Here is a 19,175-nt window from a genome sequence, read left to right on the forward strand (position 1 = left end):
TTTGGGATATGTCGACAATGGACAAACTTAGGTTAGCCATTTATCTAGAAATTTACACTGTAGGAGATCAGGAATTTATAGTTGAATATTCCCTTGCCACTAAATTAGAGTTGCAGAGTCAGACTCCTATTTGTTAGTCATCATTAGGGGACTTTTGAGGTCTAAAATGGGCCTCCTAAGAAAAATGTACCAAAAAAAAAACTTTATAAGAACCAATAGGATTCAAGATGATGATGTCAATCATGGGGGATGATTCACCATTTTTGGAGTAAAAAAGTAAAAATATTAAAATAATAAAACTACTTTTTCAACTCATATTTTTAACTTATCTCACTAAGGTTTTACTCAAATGTCAAGTGGGAGTACTCGTTGGATGCAAAATTGGTTTCCTCATCCAAGGAGTACCCATATTGCATACTTTTGATGGACCTTGCTACAAGAAAAATGAGAAATACATGAAAACACTTGATTGCAATCATGTTTTCATGTAGTAGTAGAGACCATCAAAAGTATGTAGCATGGGTACTTGGATTAGGAATCAAATTTTGCATTCAACGAGTGTTTGTGCTCGAAATTCGAGTAAACCCATAGGGAGATAAGTTGAAAATACGAGTTGAAAAAATAGTTTTTTTCTTTTCTCCCTCTAAAATTTGATGATGTAATCTAATCTTATTTTATTATTTCGACCATTATTCTATAATTTCCTTAGGAGGCCCATTTTAGACCTCAAAAATCCCCTAATGATACCTCACTTTTAAATCAATTTATTGCTGACTTTGTATAGATATTCCATGGGAGGGAAAAGAGTGATCACTACCATTACTTAATCTTAAAGCTATAGACCAAGTAAATATTCCAAATGTGTATAAATTAGTGGCTCCTTGAGGAATCCCAAGGTGGCACTATTGTAGCAACAAGAAATTCATTTATTTTGAGTTCTTCGTTACTGCATTGATACTATATTGTTTATTCCATGCAATACCTCAACAATGCATGATCAAATTATAGTTAAGCCTATCATAATATTTTGACTTACCCTATTTTAGAGGAAAACTAGAGTGTGTGTCAAGCTTGCACGTCACAATTGTATCATGCAGATTTTACCTAGGATGCGTTTTGTGGATCTAAGCAGCAAGATATCTGTTGGAATTCAAGAGGCAACAATACTACAAAGTGGGAAAGAGGTTTCAAAATTAACCTGGCTTTCACATTATGGTTGGAGTTAGTTTCTTGGCAAGATGCTGGATACCCCAAATTCCTTTTTATAACTGACTGCAAGATTGAATCCTTTGATGTATTCTTCACTCAATTGTCATTATGTGATGGGTTTTCTCAGAAGTGCTTCCCACCTATAAACTTTACCAGAGTTTTTCTTGAGTCTTTCGAGGTTGTTATCATTTCCAAGAACACACATACAAGAAGAAGAGAAATAATATGCCCGACTAATTTGAAATTTTTTCCATGTGAATAGGGTGTTCCCATTCATAAACCTGATGACTCACTCTACTTATTTCTAGTGAACAACTTTGGGACTTGCCATGAACCGTGAGACAATTCCAACCCCATAACTATCAATTTCTTATTTAAATCTATACCCACTAGGTTAGAAGATGCAAAAGGAGAACTCCATTCCTTTCTCAAAAGAACCTACAATCGACCTGTACCATGCTATTTAATATTTTTTGTATTTATTTGCATCCTTGGTCTTTGACATAAATATTCAATAGGCTACCTTGCATTTTCTATACTAACACTCCCAAAAAATAAGAAAGTATGCCCAAATTTATCATTTCAAATGATTTATGTAGCTGACCTTTTCGTGTTTTTCAATTATCAAAGTTGTTACCTATATCAATGAGATCTTCTACAACCGATCCCACAGTGACAATATGTGTTAGAATTTTATCTGTGTTGCTCTGAAGGTGTTTCTCCTTCAGTAGAGCAACAATACACTGCAGTTTCCATTTAGGGGAGAAGTGTACCCAGTATCAACATTGGCCTCTGTGCTAATGGGTTGAATGCACATTAGAATCTATCTGTTGTTTTGAATGTGTTTCCCAAAGTGAGATAGAGTTGTATTTAGTATGCTTTTCTAGTTTGACTTAGATGCTCACTTTTCTTAATTTAGGTGCTTTTTTCTTAGTTATGTTTTATGCACAGAATTCTATTTAAGAAAAGTGCATTGTAGAGAAGGGTTCTATATTTTGAATAGGGGACACACTTCTAGGTATCAGGTACTCTATTTTAGGAAGTTTTTTCCATGTAGGTTAGGTGCTTTATCCAAGAATCCCAAGAGTCGCACTATTGTAGCAATAAGAATTTCGTTTATCTTGAGTTCTTCATTAGTGCATTGATAATATATTGTTTATTCCATGAAATACCTCAATAGTGTATGATCAAATTACAGTTAATCTTGTAATAATATTTTGACTTAACCTCTTTTAGAGGGAAACTAGAGCATGTTTCAAGCTTGCACATCACAATTGTATCATGTAGAGTTTACATGACATGAGTTTTGTGGATATAAGCAACGAGATACATGTTGGAATTCAAGGGGCAACAATACTACAATGTGAGAAAGAGGTTTCATAGTTAACCTTCCTTTCACGTTATGGTTAGAATTAGTTTGTTGGAAAGATGTTGGATACCCAAACTTCCTTTTTATGACTGAGTGTAATATTGAATCCTTTGACATATTCTTCTCTCAATTGTCATTAAGCAATGGGTTTTCTCAGAAGTGCTTCACATCTATAAACTTTACAAGAGCTATTATTGAGTCTTTGGATGTGGTTATCTTTTCAAAGCACACATGTACAAGAAGATGAGAAATAATATGGCCAACTAATTTCAAGTTATCTTTCTATGAATAGGGTGTTCCCTTCCATAAAACTAACGACTCGATCTGCTTCTTTCTAGTGAACAAATTTGGTACTTTTCATGAATTATGAGACAATTCCAACTCCATAACTATCAGTTTCTTATTTAAAGTTAATACCTTATTCCTCAACTTTCAATGGTAGAGGAATTAGGGAGCTAAGCCAAAAACACATCTCAAACATGGCTAACTGATCTTCCGAGTGAAGCATAAAGTCTCTGAGTCCATGTAACTTGTGCAAAAGATTGGAGCTGTCTCTGATTAAGATAATAAGTTAACTTAAACTATGTATAATGTTTTTATATAGTAGCCTTTAAGTGCCAATTTTTGGAAAGTTTTATCATTTATTCTCTAACCTGATTTGTCTAGAATACTGCAAGGATTCATTGAAATCACAAGTTTGACCGGTGAAGTCTTGAAAATCAAAGTTCCCCAAAGGATTTTGAGGGCGTTGAATTCATATATGTAGTCCAAAAACTAGTTTAAACAAGACAAATCAAGATTTGGCAACAATTTTTTCTGCTAGACTCTAGCTAGAAATTTACCAGAAACTCCAAAAACACGCACTTAAAGACTACTGCTTTTTTAATTATATTTATATAAAAAATTATAATTAAAACAATAATTATTTTATTACATGATTAATTTCCCCTTTACATATTAAATATATAAATCTGTCTATATAAATGACAATAAGATATTTGACCTTTTTACAATAAAGTAAAAAAAAATAGAGAAAGGAAATGGAATTAAAAAAAAAACTTATATTCCAATACTTAAAATCCACAACATAAAGATAATTCGTTATTAATATTAGGGAAAAAATAAAATTTAAAACATTCTAATGCTTAGAACCAACCATTATATATATAAATTTTCTCAATAATTATGCACAATATTTTTTAAACTTTTAACTAATTAAAAGCATTTAAAAAGTGTGGGGGTAAAAAACAGATGGAGAACAAACTAATTTTGTATATTTTGTATATGTTTGTATAAATAAGAATGAAAATGGTGTGCTAACGAGGGTTTTGGATAGAATAGTGGAATCTGTGCAAATATGAGAAACCCTGGCAGAGAATTAAGCTTAACACTGCTACTATTAGTGTCAATTACCTTGGTGGTTGACAAGAAAAAGAAGAACAAGTAGTTTCTGGAGCAGCAAAAGTTGTGGATTCACACTACCGTCATTTGACAGTGTCTTCCAGTCTGTTCACCTCTGCATCATCTCAGATTTGAGCCCAGTCTTAATTACCTGGTAAGGTTAAGTGCATGCCCTCCACTTCATTAAATTTAACCAACTGTGACAGAAGAATAGGGAAAATCACGTGCTTTCCCAGGTTTAGGTTGTGGATTCAATTCGTCAAACACGCAGACTATGGAGCTATTCGTTCCTTGTTTCAGTATTTTATGTGGAGATAATAGGAATGAATGCATGTATTTCCTCTAGTGGAACTCACTCAGTTTTTCTTCTAATATTTCTTAATTATTTGATGGGTTTTTACTGGAATTATGTTTTTGTATTATTTTTTTCTTCCAAATTCAGAAATATTCCATGGAGTTATTCCTGCAACCCTTTTTGTGTTTTATGAAATGCCATAGTGGGTGATATGTAGTTGTGAGTAGTTTAAATAATTTTAACAGTAACATCACATATATATTTGTGCATGGGATCAATTCACTAATTGATGATGTGGATCCATTATAAAGAAATCTAAAACTTTCATCGAAAGATATATAATAGGCACACTACAAATCTAGTAGAATTTAGCTTGATCGACTCTTGGTAGACTTAAATGATTTTTTGTTTTGATCTAGTTGGAGTTATTATCCTAAATTCTATTTTATCGTGGTAAACCAAACACCACTTTAAAGTAAAGTAGGGCATGTTAAGCCAGCCAATTCATACACATAATTTTGGGATCATACCTGATGGGGTTTTGAACCCAAGTCATTATTGTGGCTACTGCCTCTCTTAACCTCTAGGTGGAAGCTTGAAGAAGAGCTTAATCAACTAATTTCAATATCTCATTTTTAATTATTTGTCCATTTATTTTGACCATTCTTCATATAGGCAAATGATTAATGCTCTGTCATGTTGATTATGTGGATATATACTTTTTTTTAATATTAGAATTGATTTCTTGATCTCCATTTGATGTAGTTTATGGTTCTTATGAATTATCCTTTTCCTCACTTAGAAGTTGAAGGATGCTTTTACAAAATTGGTACAAACATGTTTATACCAAACATTTTTGGGTGCTCTTCTATTTTTTTCTCCTCATCTTATGGATTAGGTTCAGTTTCAGCTTAAGTAGAAGCTCGCTTTTACTCGACTTATTGTTTCTTAGGAAGATATCTCAGAATTATCTGCCCATGTGTTCCTCAATGTTTTTGTTCCTTTCCTCATATGTTTGTAAAATTCAAGTGGGTTTCTATCCTTTAACTTCCCTTTTGAAATTTTTGGCATCCTTCCTTGCTATCTTCTAGCTGGTGGATGGCTTTAATGCATTTTGTTTCTCCCTTATTGGGAAATTTCATGATTTTTTTCCACATTTAAAATAAGCTCTACATCTCAACGGAGTGTTTTTGAAGTCTACTATCTACTTATAAGGATGGTCAAGGAGTTTCAAATTAATAGAAGCTGGTAACCCCACCATTTCTAGATCAATTATAGCACATTTGGCTATCCTTTTATCATTTTTAACTTCTAAAACTTTCAACAGTTTTCTTGAGGTATTGTTTGTGCTTTCAAAGAGTGAAGCTTCACTAGGATCCCAACGATAAGTTTGGAAGGATTACTAGAACATAGGCTATGAAGGTGGAGTTTCCCAATGGATCAAATATTTCTTTCAAATATTATCTATCTTGCTGAAATTATCCATCAACCTCCTATGAATACATTATCCCCTATTGTTAAAGCAAGAGAAACCCTATGAAGTGCTCTTGCATTAGCATGGTTACCTTTGTTGCTTCTTAGCTACATCCTTTGACATAAGGACAAATAGAACCCCCAAAATAAGACATAGGGGATGTGCAAATATATAGATTTATCTACATATGCAAAATACAAATATTAAAATTACAAAAAAAAATAGACATGCACACATAAGGACTACATCAAAGTTTCAAACACATGTTGGGACACATTCCTTACACACCTAAACAAATTTTTGAAATTTTTTGGTGCTTCTCAGTGTTGTATAAATAGGGGTAGGTGTGGCTAGACTATCTGACACATATCAGACATGAAATCTTGCATGTCCATGAAACCAGCTGTCCAAGATGTGGACTTATGGGGATTTTGATTTGTTGATATCTAAGTTATTATGGCTTTAATAAAAATACCTTACTCACACGATTTTTCATTATGTTGTTTTTCTCTAGTTGATGAGGCCATCTAAGATGGTTATTGTTTCAAAACAATTCTGGATTCTTATACTTAGTGAAAAATGATCTTATCTTCCACTTTCACTTTTCTTGGAAAAAAAATTGGTAACTCTTTATGGTCATATGAATTCTGGAGAGTAAATTTAAGTCTTTCTCCCCTTCCATGCCATAGGATTTGTTTTTATTTGTTGGGAGCTATGTATACTCATAATGAGTATGGGATAGTAAAAAATAACCTAATGCTTGATGACATATCCATGTTTATCAATTAGACTTCAACCTTCAAGGTACTCGATCCCATTATTTCTACCTCTTCAATGCCCAACATTATGCCTATCAACCTACTGAGCTACATTATTGCTTGCAAAAGTCTCTTAAGGTTTTTACGTAGCCTTGCAACGTTTTTGGATACCCACATGGTTTGGGAGATTGTTGGCTTTCTTTTTCCATGTTTTGGTCCTACCTTTAAAAAACCCCTTTGTAATACTTGCTGACATGTCTTGTATTTTTTTGTAAAGTAAAAATCTATTTAAGTCGTGAAGAGAAACATCATATTAGTTTATGGTTTGCCTTTGTTTTGCGACTTGGGAAAACAAACCAGTGAAAGAACCATAAATTTTCCAACATCCAAACAAATTGTCTTTGAAATTTCATCAAAGAAACAAAAAAAACTATACTGCAGAGCTGGAAAGCTTGATCTATTAGCTAACCTTGAAATAAAAATTTGACAAAAGTAACTTAGGAAACTAAAATGATTAGGAATTTTCATTTTTATTTCAAAGAGTTTGAAGCATCCATCGCTATTGGTTCCTTTACACTACCAGGAGAACATCTAGGATCCTAGGGGAAGGCATAGATGTTCTTCATCATGGCCTAGAAGCCTGTCTAGGTTCCTCATAGTTAGTTGTAACTTGTCCAAGATAAGAAGGATTTTCTTTTTGGCCTCATTTCAATCCAGCAATACATGGAGAAACAATATCTTCAAAAGCTAATAGATGTCAAGGATGTATATGTATTGAGTGTAGATAACTCTAACATGCCTTGTATCGAGCACCCAATCAATTATTTCCCCAAGCACTTCAAAGTTTGTCAAACAACCGCATCTCCTAGCTATGTCACATTATGCCTGAGTAATTTATCCTTAATATGTTGTGGATTATTGGCTCGATACCTCTGTGTAGAGCTTGATGCTCCTTTTTGGGCTTTAGAGCTCCCTTGATCCTGAAAGTAGGCAACCCCTCATTGACTCATGGTGTGTTGACGAGGAATTGGGAGTATGTGCCAGATAAGAGATGAATTTCTTAGAAAGAAAAGATCGTTGTCTGGGGAGGGTATTAAGAGAAGTGTAGGCTGAGGAGGGGCAAGTAAGGGAGAGCTTGGCCTCACAATGAGAGACCAAAGACAAGAAGATTGAAAAAGAGGATACATGGCGAGGAAATTATGCAATGCTTGTCATGTTATCTAACATTAGATCATTGTATTAATGCTTTATTAATGATGTGATTTTTTAGTATTGATATGTGGATGTGTCATTTATTAAGTATTAGGGATTCCAATTGAGATTCAACTCTAACTTTGAAAACCATATTTTTTGTCCTTTACACTATACCAATGCTTATTCTTTTCCTTGAATTATACATCTATTGGTTAGAAATATCTCTCACATACATTAATAAAAATTCTCTTTTAGCATAGGAAAACCTAGGTCATAATCATTCTCCAGATGGAATTGGGGGACAATACAATGCTTAGTTTTCTACAGCACAATTTAGTTGGTCTACAAAAAACAACTAAAAATAATTAGGATGAGGAGAACACACACCAAAAAGACAATTGAGTATATTTTTGGCCTAAATTTAAAAAAGAATATTTTATGATACAAAATTATGTCCTTAACGTATTGACTACAATTTTGTTTTAGATATGTAATCATTTAAATGATCTACGAGAATTTGGGTTTCCACATTTGGGGTTTTTTATCCCACTTTATCACTAATGTCCCCCCACATTTTATGGATGAAGTTATGTTGAGGTTCCTAACATAGGGTGCCCTAACCCTACCCAAAATAAAAAATAACAAAAAAAAAATAATTTATATAAAAGGAGTTTTTAAATGCATAATTAATAGCAAATTTATACAATCAAAGCAACATTATCCATGAATGAATTGGAATTTACACAATCTAGAAATTGATATGCAAAAAAGGAGAGTTGTTGCATTTCTCATTATAAAATCATCAATGTCGAAATTAAAGTGAAGACTATTGGCCCCGAGTACAAATCTATTTGTTGTTACTTCCACTCCAAGGAATAATGCTCCTCCAAGTTTTTTTTTAAAACAATGCTTCTAGGACCTAAAATGTACTTGTTATATGGTTGGAATTTCTTATTGTTTGCATTTTTCTATCAAAACTTGTTGTTTGCAGAAAATATACCTTAGCCTTGTCAATGCGTGAAAATTGGTGCATTGCAGAGGACCAATAGAAAAGGTTTGGGTTTGAGAGCAGGGTTATTTAGAGAAGAAAATGCAAGGTGAGGGTATTGAGGTCTCGACCTCACTTTAAACCCCCAAATAATTTTTTACCTTTTTTTGTTTTGTGTTTCTATTTGAATACTCTTGTAGGTTAGTGTACCCTTTAGCATCAAGGGATTATAGGATGCCTCAAGTATTTGGGGCATCTCACTTATACATGGAATATCTTAGGCAAAGTCCTATCATTTGAGGAGTGTACCAGGGGCAATACGAGATGTCTGGACAATGACATCTCGATGTACAATGTGTGTGTGAGGTAGAGGGAACAGATATCCAACCCTTTGGGTATGTGTCCTTGTGTAAAATTGTGTACCTTTATTGCTTCAATAATGTTAGAACTTTACCATCTTGCTTGCTTGGATTTCCTCCCCTATGCAAGGTGTTCAACCTCCTATAATCCTCACTAATTCAAGTCATATATCAATTGATTACTTGGTAGTAATTATTATACATTTCTTTGGTACTATGGGGTATTGTAGATTGTTTTCTTGTGGATTGATGCTCTTTGTTAGGTTAGATTTGTTCCTTGTTCTGCATGGGATGTAAGGAGTTATCCCTCTTTCCAAGAGCTTAATTAAGTAATTCAATGTATGGTTGTTAGGTAGTTGTAAAGGTGATAAACATCACTTCATATCTCCTAATAGAGTTGTTGATTAACTTAATTGAATATAAATGAGGGGTTTGGCTATTATAATGATCTAAGATTAGGTGTACCTGGTTAAAGTGCAAAGTATTCATCCTTTTGATAGAGAGAGCATTGGGGATCCGAATTTCCTTTCTATCTATCTTATCTTTTGTAACAAAGTTGCTTCTTGTAGGTTGAGATGATTTTCATGGGGTTGTAAATTTTTAGAATGTCTTGGTAAGTGAGGCGTTAAAACTTCATCTCTTATTAAATATGTTTGCCAACATTAGTGGACCAACAAAATAACTATTCATGAGTAGTAGAGGTGGAGATTAATTGTTTATGTAATTTTGAAGAACTAGAATCTCCAACAAGTCTATTGTTTTCACTGTCAACTTGGGAAATATTTCATCAGGTATGAATTGATAAATCTTTTGCAAAATGATTTTTATGTCAATTTAAGTTTGAGTTTGTATTTTAGATCTTTTGACAACACGAAGTCATAGCTTTGATAATTGTACTAGTAACGAAAACTATAAAATCCCTTCTTATTAAATATTTTGGCTTCAAACTAAGCATCCTTGTCTAAACAATTGTTGCTCAAGACAAATAAAGTAACCCTCAATAAGGATAATTCATTGTTTGAGTAGCCTTTGTGGGACACCTTTTTGGCATGTTTCAAAGGTATGGCATATGAGCTTGCTTGAGTCGGATTGCACCACACTGGTGAGTTAGAATCCTCCCTCTCAATTACATTATTAGATGCGAGAGGACAATATCCCAACCCACCATTGATGCAGATTTTGCCACATATCCTTTTGGAATCATAACTATCTTTAGACTAGTAGAGTTATTGCATCATTGGATACATAATAATACTCATATCTTGCTTATTTCTCCTCAAAAGCATTTGCCTAGTCCCCCCCGGGAGAGTGCAATGTTGTTTCTTTTAGGTTTCTTTTTTCCTTTAACTCATTCTTATATCAATGGATCACCTTCCCTTATTGAGGTATTTGTATGCTCCTATCCACCTCTTTCCTAATAAGTAGGATATTAATGGGGATATCATGAAAGATATTTATAGACAATACATCCAAATCATTTAGATGGTCTTTTATATTGAGCATTTCTTGGATCTTATAGACAACCTCATTGTGTGGCACCGTTATATGCTTTGACACTAGATGTGTGGGTGTAGAATCCTCGTAGGCTATTTCAGAGTGGGATCCCAACAATTTGGGGAGGAAGTTGAGCACTACATTCTGCGTGAGGACAAATTATGTTAGATTTTTCATATACAGGAGATAGAGATGAAGGAGATTTTTATAGTACATGCCCCTGAAACAATGATATATGTAGACAGTTCCATGCATGTTTAGAGAGAGTCTCATGACTGTCACTCTAGTCACCACCTTTTTTTGGCATCCAAATCAATGGTGCTTTGTGTTATATTTGGGAGAGGCCTTCAGACTTGGAGCTCACATCCTTTGCACCTCCACCTGATTGAACACTAGTCAAAGTGTTACATCTGTTTTCTTCGTTGACTTAATGGATGGGGGAACTAAGCTGTAGGCATATGGCATCACTATTCCAACAATCATATTTATTAGATCTTGAGAGGTTGTTCAACACTTCATAGTGAGATTGAGGTGAATTTTTCCATTGGGATCTAAGAATAGCCTATGCCAAACTAGAATGAAACCTTCTTCCATTAGCTCTCGACATTGGGTTACTTCTTCTAGATAAAGAGGTGACTCTTAGACTAGATCCAATTCTTTTGTTCAATCATATACATTGAGAAATTTTCCTTCAGCCTCTATTGATAGGGGAGTTTCATGCTCAACTTTAGAGGAGGATAGACTCCCCTCCCATTTGTTTGGTATTATGCGCTTGGACTTTCAATGCTCTTTTCCTTGTACTCTATTTTAGAGCATTGCATCAGGTTTCTTTTTGGGGTTGAGTTAGTTTAGATTTGATTTTATAGAATATCATTGCTCTTTGTTTTTATAGGAGTATAATTTTCAATACCACTTTATATTCCCACCTATGCACTAAATAACCCCATTGACCTACTTTTTGTCATTTGTTAGACATCAAAAATATTATCTTGTACTCTTATATTGTCACACTTCTTAGAAGAAGAGTAAACTTCTAGAAGTAATATTATGTGATATATGTACGTACTTATGTATGTATATATGTATATAATGATTATTAAAAAAATGACTCCTTATATTGTTATTTATTGTGTCTAATTCTTTGCCAATAGAAATTAAATTCAATCTACATATTTCTATCCTACCAAGGAGAAAGATGTCAGCTGAAAATGAGAGGATACTAGAGATAGCTTCAACTAGTTGCCTAGAGCACATTGAAAAAATATTTGAGAAGAAACAACATAAAACATTTTGTCAAATAAGGGATCTCTGACTTTCCATCAGATCAATTTCATCAAAATATTACTTGAGAGAGTGTTAAACACCTTAGGGAGTGAAGAAATCATAATTTAGAAGTAGAAAATCAGATGCTACAAAGAAAATATCAAGCACAACATATTGCGACTGGCACCCTTTTGTTTTGATGGAACAACCCCTTTTTATTCTAAGTCTAGTCAAATTGATTTTGTAAACAATTGACCATGTTAAAACAACTGTGTTGAATAAGTGGCCACACTGATATTGGCTGCTTCTTTCCAGGGAATTTTAACCTAGGTCTCCCCTAGTCCAACGAATTTATTGAACTATTGGATACTTACCAACTTGAAAGCTACTACCTCACCTTGATAAAATAACAAGGACGAAATTCAGATGAAAATCAATAATATCTACTACCTCACACAATGTCCATTGTGAAACTGCAAGGTGGACTAATCCTAGGAAATTTTGGGAAAGTAAACTATATAATAGCAATAACAAAGTGGAACACAAGTGAAATTCACTTTTTGAATGCTCTACCTACAAGACCATCTTATGTAAATTTGGGAGAATGACATATTAATCTTCCTACATGTGATCAAAGTCCTTCACAATTAGGGAAACTAATCACAAAAATCCTTGAAATATAAGATTTCATGCCTATCATATGAACGTAAATATTATTGGTCTGACAGACTTTGGTCCTCTTTCTTATAAAGGAAATATAATTAGAAAGGGAAAAAATACATTACCTACCATTTCAAAACCTCTGTCCAAAATATGAAATGACTTTAACCTATTGTATGAGTAAATTTAGTTTGAAAATAAGTTGTTGAAAGGTTGCTGCAAACTTTCCTTGGGTGTCTATTTTACGAATCCTTTTTTCCCCTTCATACACCAGAAAATAAAAATAGTGTTATTTGGTGTGTTGCTGCATGCCTCAGCAATAAGAGATGCCTTTACAGTTCAAAATATTTTGACATTGAGTAGGATTATCCTCCAAATATCAAATAGAGTCTGGAATATTCATAGGATCCTATTGGGCTCTCATTTTTTGCTCTCTTGTTTTTTTTTTACATTATTAAAACTGATCAATGTTTTTCTATACTAGAAACAATAAGACTTGGTTTTAAACTGTATTTTTTGCTCAAGAGTGAAAAGAAAGTCATTTGTTAGAATTCTCACTCTCATTAATATCTTTGAGCCATACATACTTGTAAGACATTATATATTAGACATGTGTCAAATGTAATGTTAGATGTTGCGGTTAGGTGGTTAAATCGCCTTAACCACTTGGGGATACTATAAATTTGTAATAAGACATGTGTGAGTGTGAGAGATGTATTGTTGCAACAATAGTAATAAAATATAACTTGGCTTCTTTCTCCACCATTGTGCATAAATGTTTGTGCTCTCATTTTCTTACATGGTATTAGAGCTAGATATTGATCCTCACTTCTGGAGTCAAATGATTGTTTAAGACTTAAGTTTGAAATATGGGTTCAAGGAAAGAGAGTATTCAACTACAAGAGGCGAATTAAATATCCTCAGTTCTGGAGTCAAATGATTGTTTGAGACTTGAGTTTGAAAGATGGGTTGAAGGAAAGAGAGGATTCAACTACAAGAGGCGAATTCAATATCCTTAGTTCTGGAGTCAAATGATTATTTGAGACATGAGTTTGAAACATGGGTTGAAGGAAAGAGAGGATTCAACTACAAGAGGAGAATTACAAATATATTTTAAATTTTTATAAGTTGTTAAACTATAGAGAATAATTCATTTTTTTTTTCAATTTGGAAAAGAGACTAAAACATATGAGAATGACAAAGGAAGGGTTGGAGAAAAGCACATCCCAAGGATCCAATGACACAGGAAGACGATTGTTGATGACAGAACACAACAAGCACACATAAAAGGAGGTCCATAACCCAACTGTTAACAGAGAAATAGGTAGAGGTGTTGATGAAAGGTGATATAGCAGGGTGCAGAAGAATGATGTAAAATTCATGCTAGCCTGTTGGATTTAGAATTACTCAAGTAGGAGACAGAAATCTGAGCTCAGAGGCAGACAACCAGAAAAATCCATTGATTTTCATAGAGGCATAACTGCACAACACCCATGCAATCACAAAGTGCAAAACCCATAGTGCATATAGAGCAAAGAAACTTTAATAGATTTATGCCCAGCAATGGAAAAAACATGAATACAAAAAGGAAACTCTTCTGTGAGCAGGTCAAAATTCGTGCTGGGAGGAAAGCTGACCATGAGTTTTTCTGAGACAGTTTGACATATGCATGAGTCTGATGTTTTCTTCTTCAAAATTTTCTAGACCCTAATTTCTGCAGCAGAATGCAGGTAGAGAGAATGTGCAACTCGTGTGGTGGAAAAGACAGAGATATGAGGGTTGACACAGTTAATGTGCAGGAAAATCATGCAGCCCTGTATACACATTTTTGTTGCAGGGAGCAGCCCAGAAGGTTGTAGAGCAAAAAACACGACAAAATGTGTGTGACAAATAAATTGTGGGAAAAGCTTTTTCTAAAATGTGTAAGATAACTTGAATCTCGAATGTGATTTTTAGTAGGAAAAGAATTGTGAATTAGATAGACATGTAATTCTGTGACATTGTTTAAAACTGTGGATTTGGTCAGAAATTATTCTTTAATTTAAAAAAAAATGATGCATATTATGGATTGTTAGATAATTGTCACAATCATTAAGAAAAAACAAAATATTCAACCCAAACATACAGATAAAACTATTCAGAAGTGCTACAATAAACAAGATTTTTAGCCATGTAATTTAGGTTATTGAAAGGAAGGAAATGAATGATAATCAAAATCAGTCAATTTAGAATACTACTTTGAGTTGTTAAGAGTCCTTAGATAATGGGTACTTTAGAAAGATGCATAGTTTATTGAATACCTAGGGGAGTCAAATTATACCTTGAAAGAAAGGGGCTTGTAATCTGATAGTAAGAGATTCTCTAAGGGAATTGGATGGCTATGCTCATGAACTGGGATGACAAGAAAGTCCTAGGTCTGAAGGAGTTGTTGCATTGAAGGTACATCACATGTCTAGTTAACTCTTCAAGAAAATTGTCTGGCATTGTGGTTGATTATTGAGCCCAGAGGCTCATTCTACAACCTAGTATGAGGGGATGTGTAAGTTTGTCTATTACTCTGTGCCCCTTTAAAATAACCCAGTATGAGGGGATGTGTAAGTTTGTCTATTACTCTGTGCCCCTTTAAAATAAGAATAAAAAAATAAAAGTTATGTTCTCAATAGAAAAATAATATATTTTATAATTAAAAAAATTGAATATACTGTAAAGTAATTAGAAGTAAAAAAATGTGTGAGTATGTTGTGAATTAATCAAAAGTAAAAACACATTGTATTTCGCACTCTAAAAAAGTTTGCATGTGAAGAAATTTGATCTTTGGTCTAGGTGACCTAGTGGATGGGAGTTAACCGATATGTGGTCTTCACATAATCTATTATTATAAAATTCATGAATTAGAAGATTTTTGAACTTTGTATTTTGAAGGGTTAAAACTTCAGAAGTATTATTTCATGTCGAGGAGGGGTGTAAGAGTGGTAACTTTATTGGGTGCAGAGACTCTTTGCATCCGAGAATGGGGTAGATGTGTAGGGGTTAGATGTGAGCATGTTAGACTTTAGATTTAAAAAAACATGTCAAATGCAAACATAGTGTTGGCTCTATGTGTAAAATGTTCGAATATGTTGTAAATAAATAATAAGTAAAAACACATTGTATTTTGCACTCTAAAAAAGTTTGCAGATGAATAAATTTGATCATGTTGTAGCTGACGTAGTGGATGGGAGCTAATGGATATGTCGTCAATTATTATAAAATTCATGAATTATAAGATTTTTGAACTTTGTATTTAGAAGGGTTAAAACATAAGAAGAATTATTTCATGTCAACGGGGGGTCTAAGAGTGGTAACTTTATTGGGCACAAAGGTTTTTTACAGCCCATAACAGGGTAGATGTGAGCATGTTATACTTTAGATCTAAAAAAACATGTCAGATGTAAACATAGTGTCGAATCTATGTGTAAAATGTGTGAATATGTTGTAAACTAATAAGAAGTAAAAACACATTGTATTTTGCACTCTAAAAAATTTGGCATGTGAAGAAATTTGATGCCTGGTGTAGTTGACCTAGTGGATTGGAGCTAATGGATATGTGGTCTTCACCTCAACTATTATTATAAAATTCACGAATAATAAGATTTTGGAACTTTGTATTTAGAAGGGTCAAAACTTTAGAAGTATTATTTCATGTCAAGGAGGGGTGCAAGAGTGGTAACTTTATTGGGGGTAGAGGTTCTTTATAGCCCATAATAGGGTAGATGTGATCATGTTAGACTTTAGATCTAAAAAACAATGTCAAATGTAAACATAGTGTCCGCTCTATAAGAGTGGTAACTTTATTGGGGGTAGAGGTTCTTTATAGCCCATAATAGGGTAGATGTGATCATGTTAGACTTTAGATCTAAAAAACAATGTCAAATGTAAACATAGTGTCTGCTCTATATGTAACATTGCTAGATGTAAACATAGTGTTAGGCTCTATGTGTAATATTTGATGTTTATATTTATATATGAATTAAGGCTTGTCATTCTCTTTAATTCGAAGGCCTCTGATGCTCGTGGTAAAATTTTTGGGTCCTGTGGTCCTTTGGAGAAATAATAAAACATAGGGTGTGTTTGATATGGATCTTAAGTGAGTGTATGTTAGTTTGGCACAATATTTCAATGCGCATTTGTAGGGCAATTTAAAGCGTTGAAGGAGAGCCTAGGGGCAGCTGAAACTTTCTTCCATATAGAAAGTATTGGTCCACTCCTCCTGGTCGCCACCATTGCTATCATGTTGGAGTGGACCAACTCAGATTCAAATTGCTTGCTATGTCACCTAAAAACTTACTAAGGTTGTGTTCAACCTATTACTTAGACCGTAATAATGGTGTGATGCTCTTCTATGCGCACATACACATGGCTCAATTGGACTGCAAGCCGCAGAGAAGGCTAGATTGAAAAGTAAAACTGAAAGTGAGTGGACAGGAGATATCAGTGACTCTTTTACTTTTTAATTTTTAATTTTTAATGAGTGACTCTTGTATGCTTCTGTGGTTTGAGATGGAGATCCAAAAGCCAAGATACTCAAAATCATTAATGCCTGATTCCTGCTTAAGGATTTGATCGATCACAAAAAATGTGAAGAGTTCTCTACCGATAACATCTTTCCTTGCCGCTATTGTGTGGAATAAATGGATAAAAGTGGGGGCACTACTCTCAATCAATAGCATCTTCCACCATTATTGCATAAAAGTAATGGCATTATTACATGAAATTCGTTGATGTACACATGAGTGTTTTAATACTATGTAAAGATTTTTCTATGGTTTACTCAACTGTGAGACTGGTACAATGGGCCAAAACCTTTTCACTCAATGCTTCTTCTGAATATGGACGGTAAAAGATTTCTCAAAAACTGATTCGCTAGATTGGTTTCAAAACCTAAAATATATACGTGTCAGAAGAAAAAAGGACAATCTACTTCAAAACTGATAAATCCAAATTAGTATTGTAAATCATGAAAATGCTTATGTATTAAGCTGATTAATTTTGAAATTAAAATCTTTTGTACTTAAGCTTTCAAATTTATGGTTTATAATTTAACAAAAATGAAAGTTCACAAATTTAAAGTGAACAAGAAAAATTAAGATTTAGAAGTTAAGTTGTAGTAATATAATGTTAATTATATAAGTTGTAATATAAATGAATATTAATTATTAATTTAGATAATAATTTTTTTTCTCACCAATTGATTTGATGGATTGGTTTCAAAATCTAAATAATTTAAGTTGCAGTAATGTAAGAAGTGCTAAGAAGAGAAAACTACAATCTACTTCAAAACTGATAAATGCAAATTAGCAATGGAAATCGGAAAGAAGAAAAGTATGTATTAAAGTGATTAATTTTGAAATTAAAATTGTTCGTAATTAAGTGTTCAAATTTAAGGTTTATAATTTAACATAAATGAAAGTTCACGAATTTAATTTGAACAACAGAAAATAAGATTTAGCATTTAAGCTGCAACATAAATTAATATTAATTAGGTATGTGGCAATATAAATGAATATTATTAATTATTTATGTAATAAAAAAAAATTAATTATTAAAATTTAATTTAATTATTAAATATAAATTATTAAAATGATATAATAATATTTAATGTTTTAATTCACTTATATATAATTTTAGATATATAAATATATGTATTAATAAATTCATCTATATCCATTTTATTTTTGGATCTACGAGGAATATAGAGGGATCAAATATTTTGAGATGCAAACATTTTTTAAAGTGAAAATATATTTAATCTCTCTTTTCCCTTCGTAATCGGATGTTAAGATGAATCTAGGCTAGTATTTAGGAGTACTCAATACTTGTGATACATTATAATGTTATAATTGTGACCAGTCACAATATTAGGTGGTTAAACAAACTTAACAAGTCAAGGGAATTATAAATTTGTAATGAGACATGGTGTGTTAGTGTGAGATATGTATAGTAGCAACATTTAGAAATACATTACATATTTGATATTGTCTCTATGTTGAGATGTTCTCATTATAAAAATAAACTCAATTAGTTTATTACAAAGATAAATATCAGGTGTGAAGATGTTAGTCTTATATATACATTACATCTCCCTCTATTTCAAAGAATGTTTTTGAGGGACCACTGTTTGTGAGCATCTAATACAACTATATATTTCTTATGGGTTTACTTGGTCAAACTATGATTCCAAACTTTATTTAGATTTTTTATCACGTTTTCTTAGTTTTGTGCTTCTGTTTGTGAAGTTTTTAAAAAACTATAGCTACTAGAGTGGTTCTTTATCATTTACACTCTTTTCTATATATTGCACCATGTGGAAACCATTTTCTTCATGGGTGTCCTTGTACTGCATTCAACGTGTTGAAGCATTTCCCCATTAGTGGATTGATGCTCAAAGAATATCTTGATTGGTTTCTTATCATTGTTGTCACTAATCTGTCTTAAATTGGAACCTTCTTTATGTTTGCCTTGAATATAGACCACTTTTTATACATGTTGAAATTATATATGCCAGAATGGTCAAACTTTCAAACAAACATGATATTTACAACATTTTCTATTTGTTTCTTATATACTTATTAGTTAGCATAATAAAAAGGTTAGCAATGTAAATTTGAAACGGGAACTATAAACTCAAAACGAGAACTTTGTCCCAAAACCCCGAAAAAACGTGAAAAATAG

This window comes from Pinus tabuliformis, chromosome 6, assembly GCF_031772625.1.
Source record: "Pinus tabuliformis cultivar Carrire ecotype Pingquan chromosome 6, CPIR1, whole genome shotgun sequence".
Classification (NCBI taxonomy): domain Eukaryota; kingdom Viridiplantae; phylum Streptophyta; class Pinopsida; order Pinales; family Pinaceae; genus Pinus; species Pinus tabuliformis.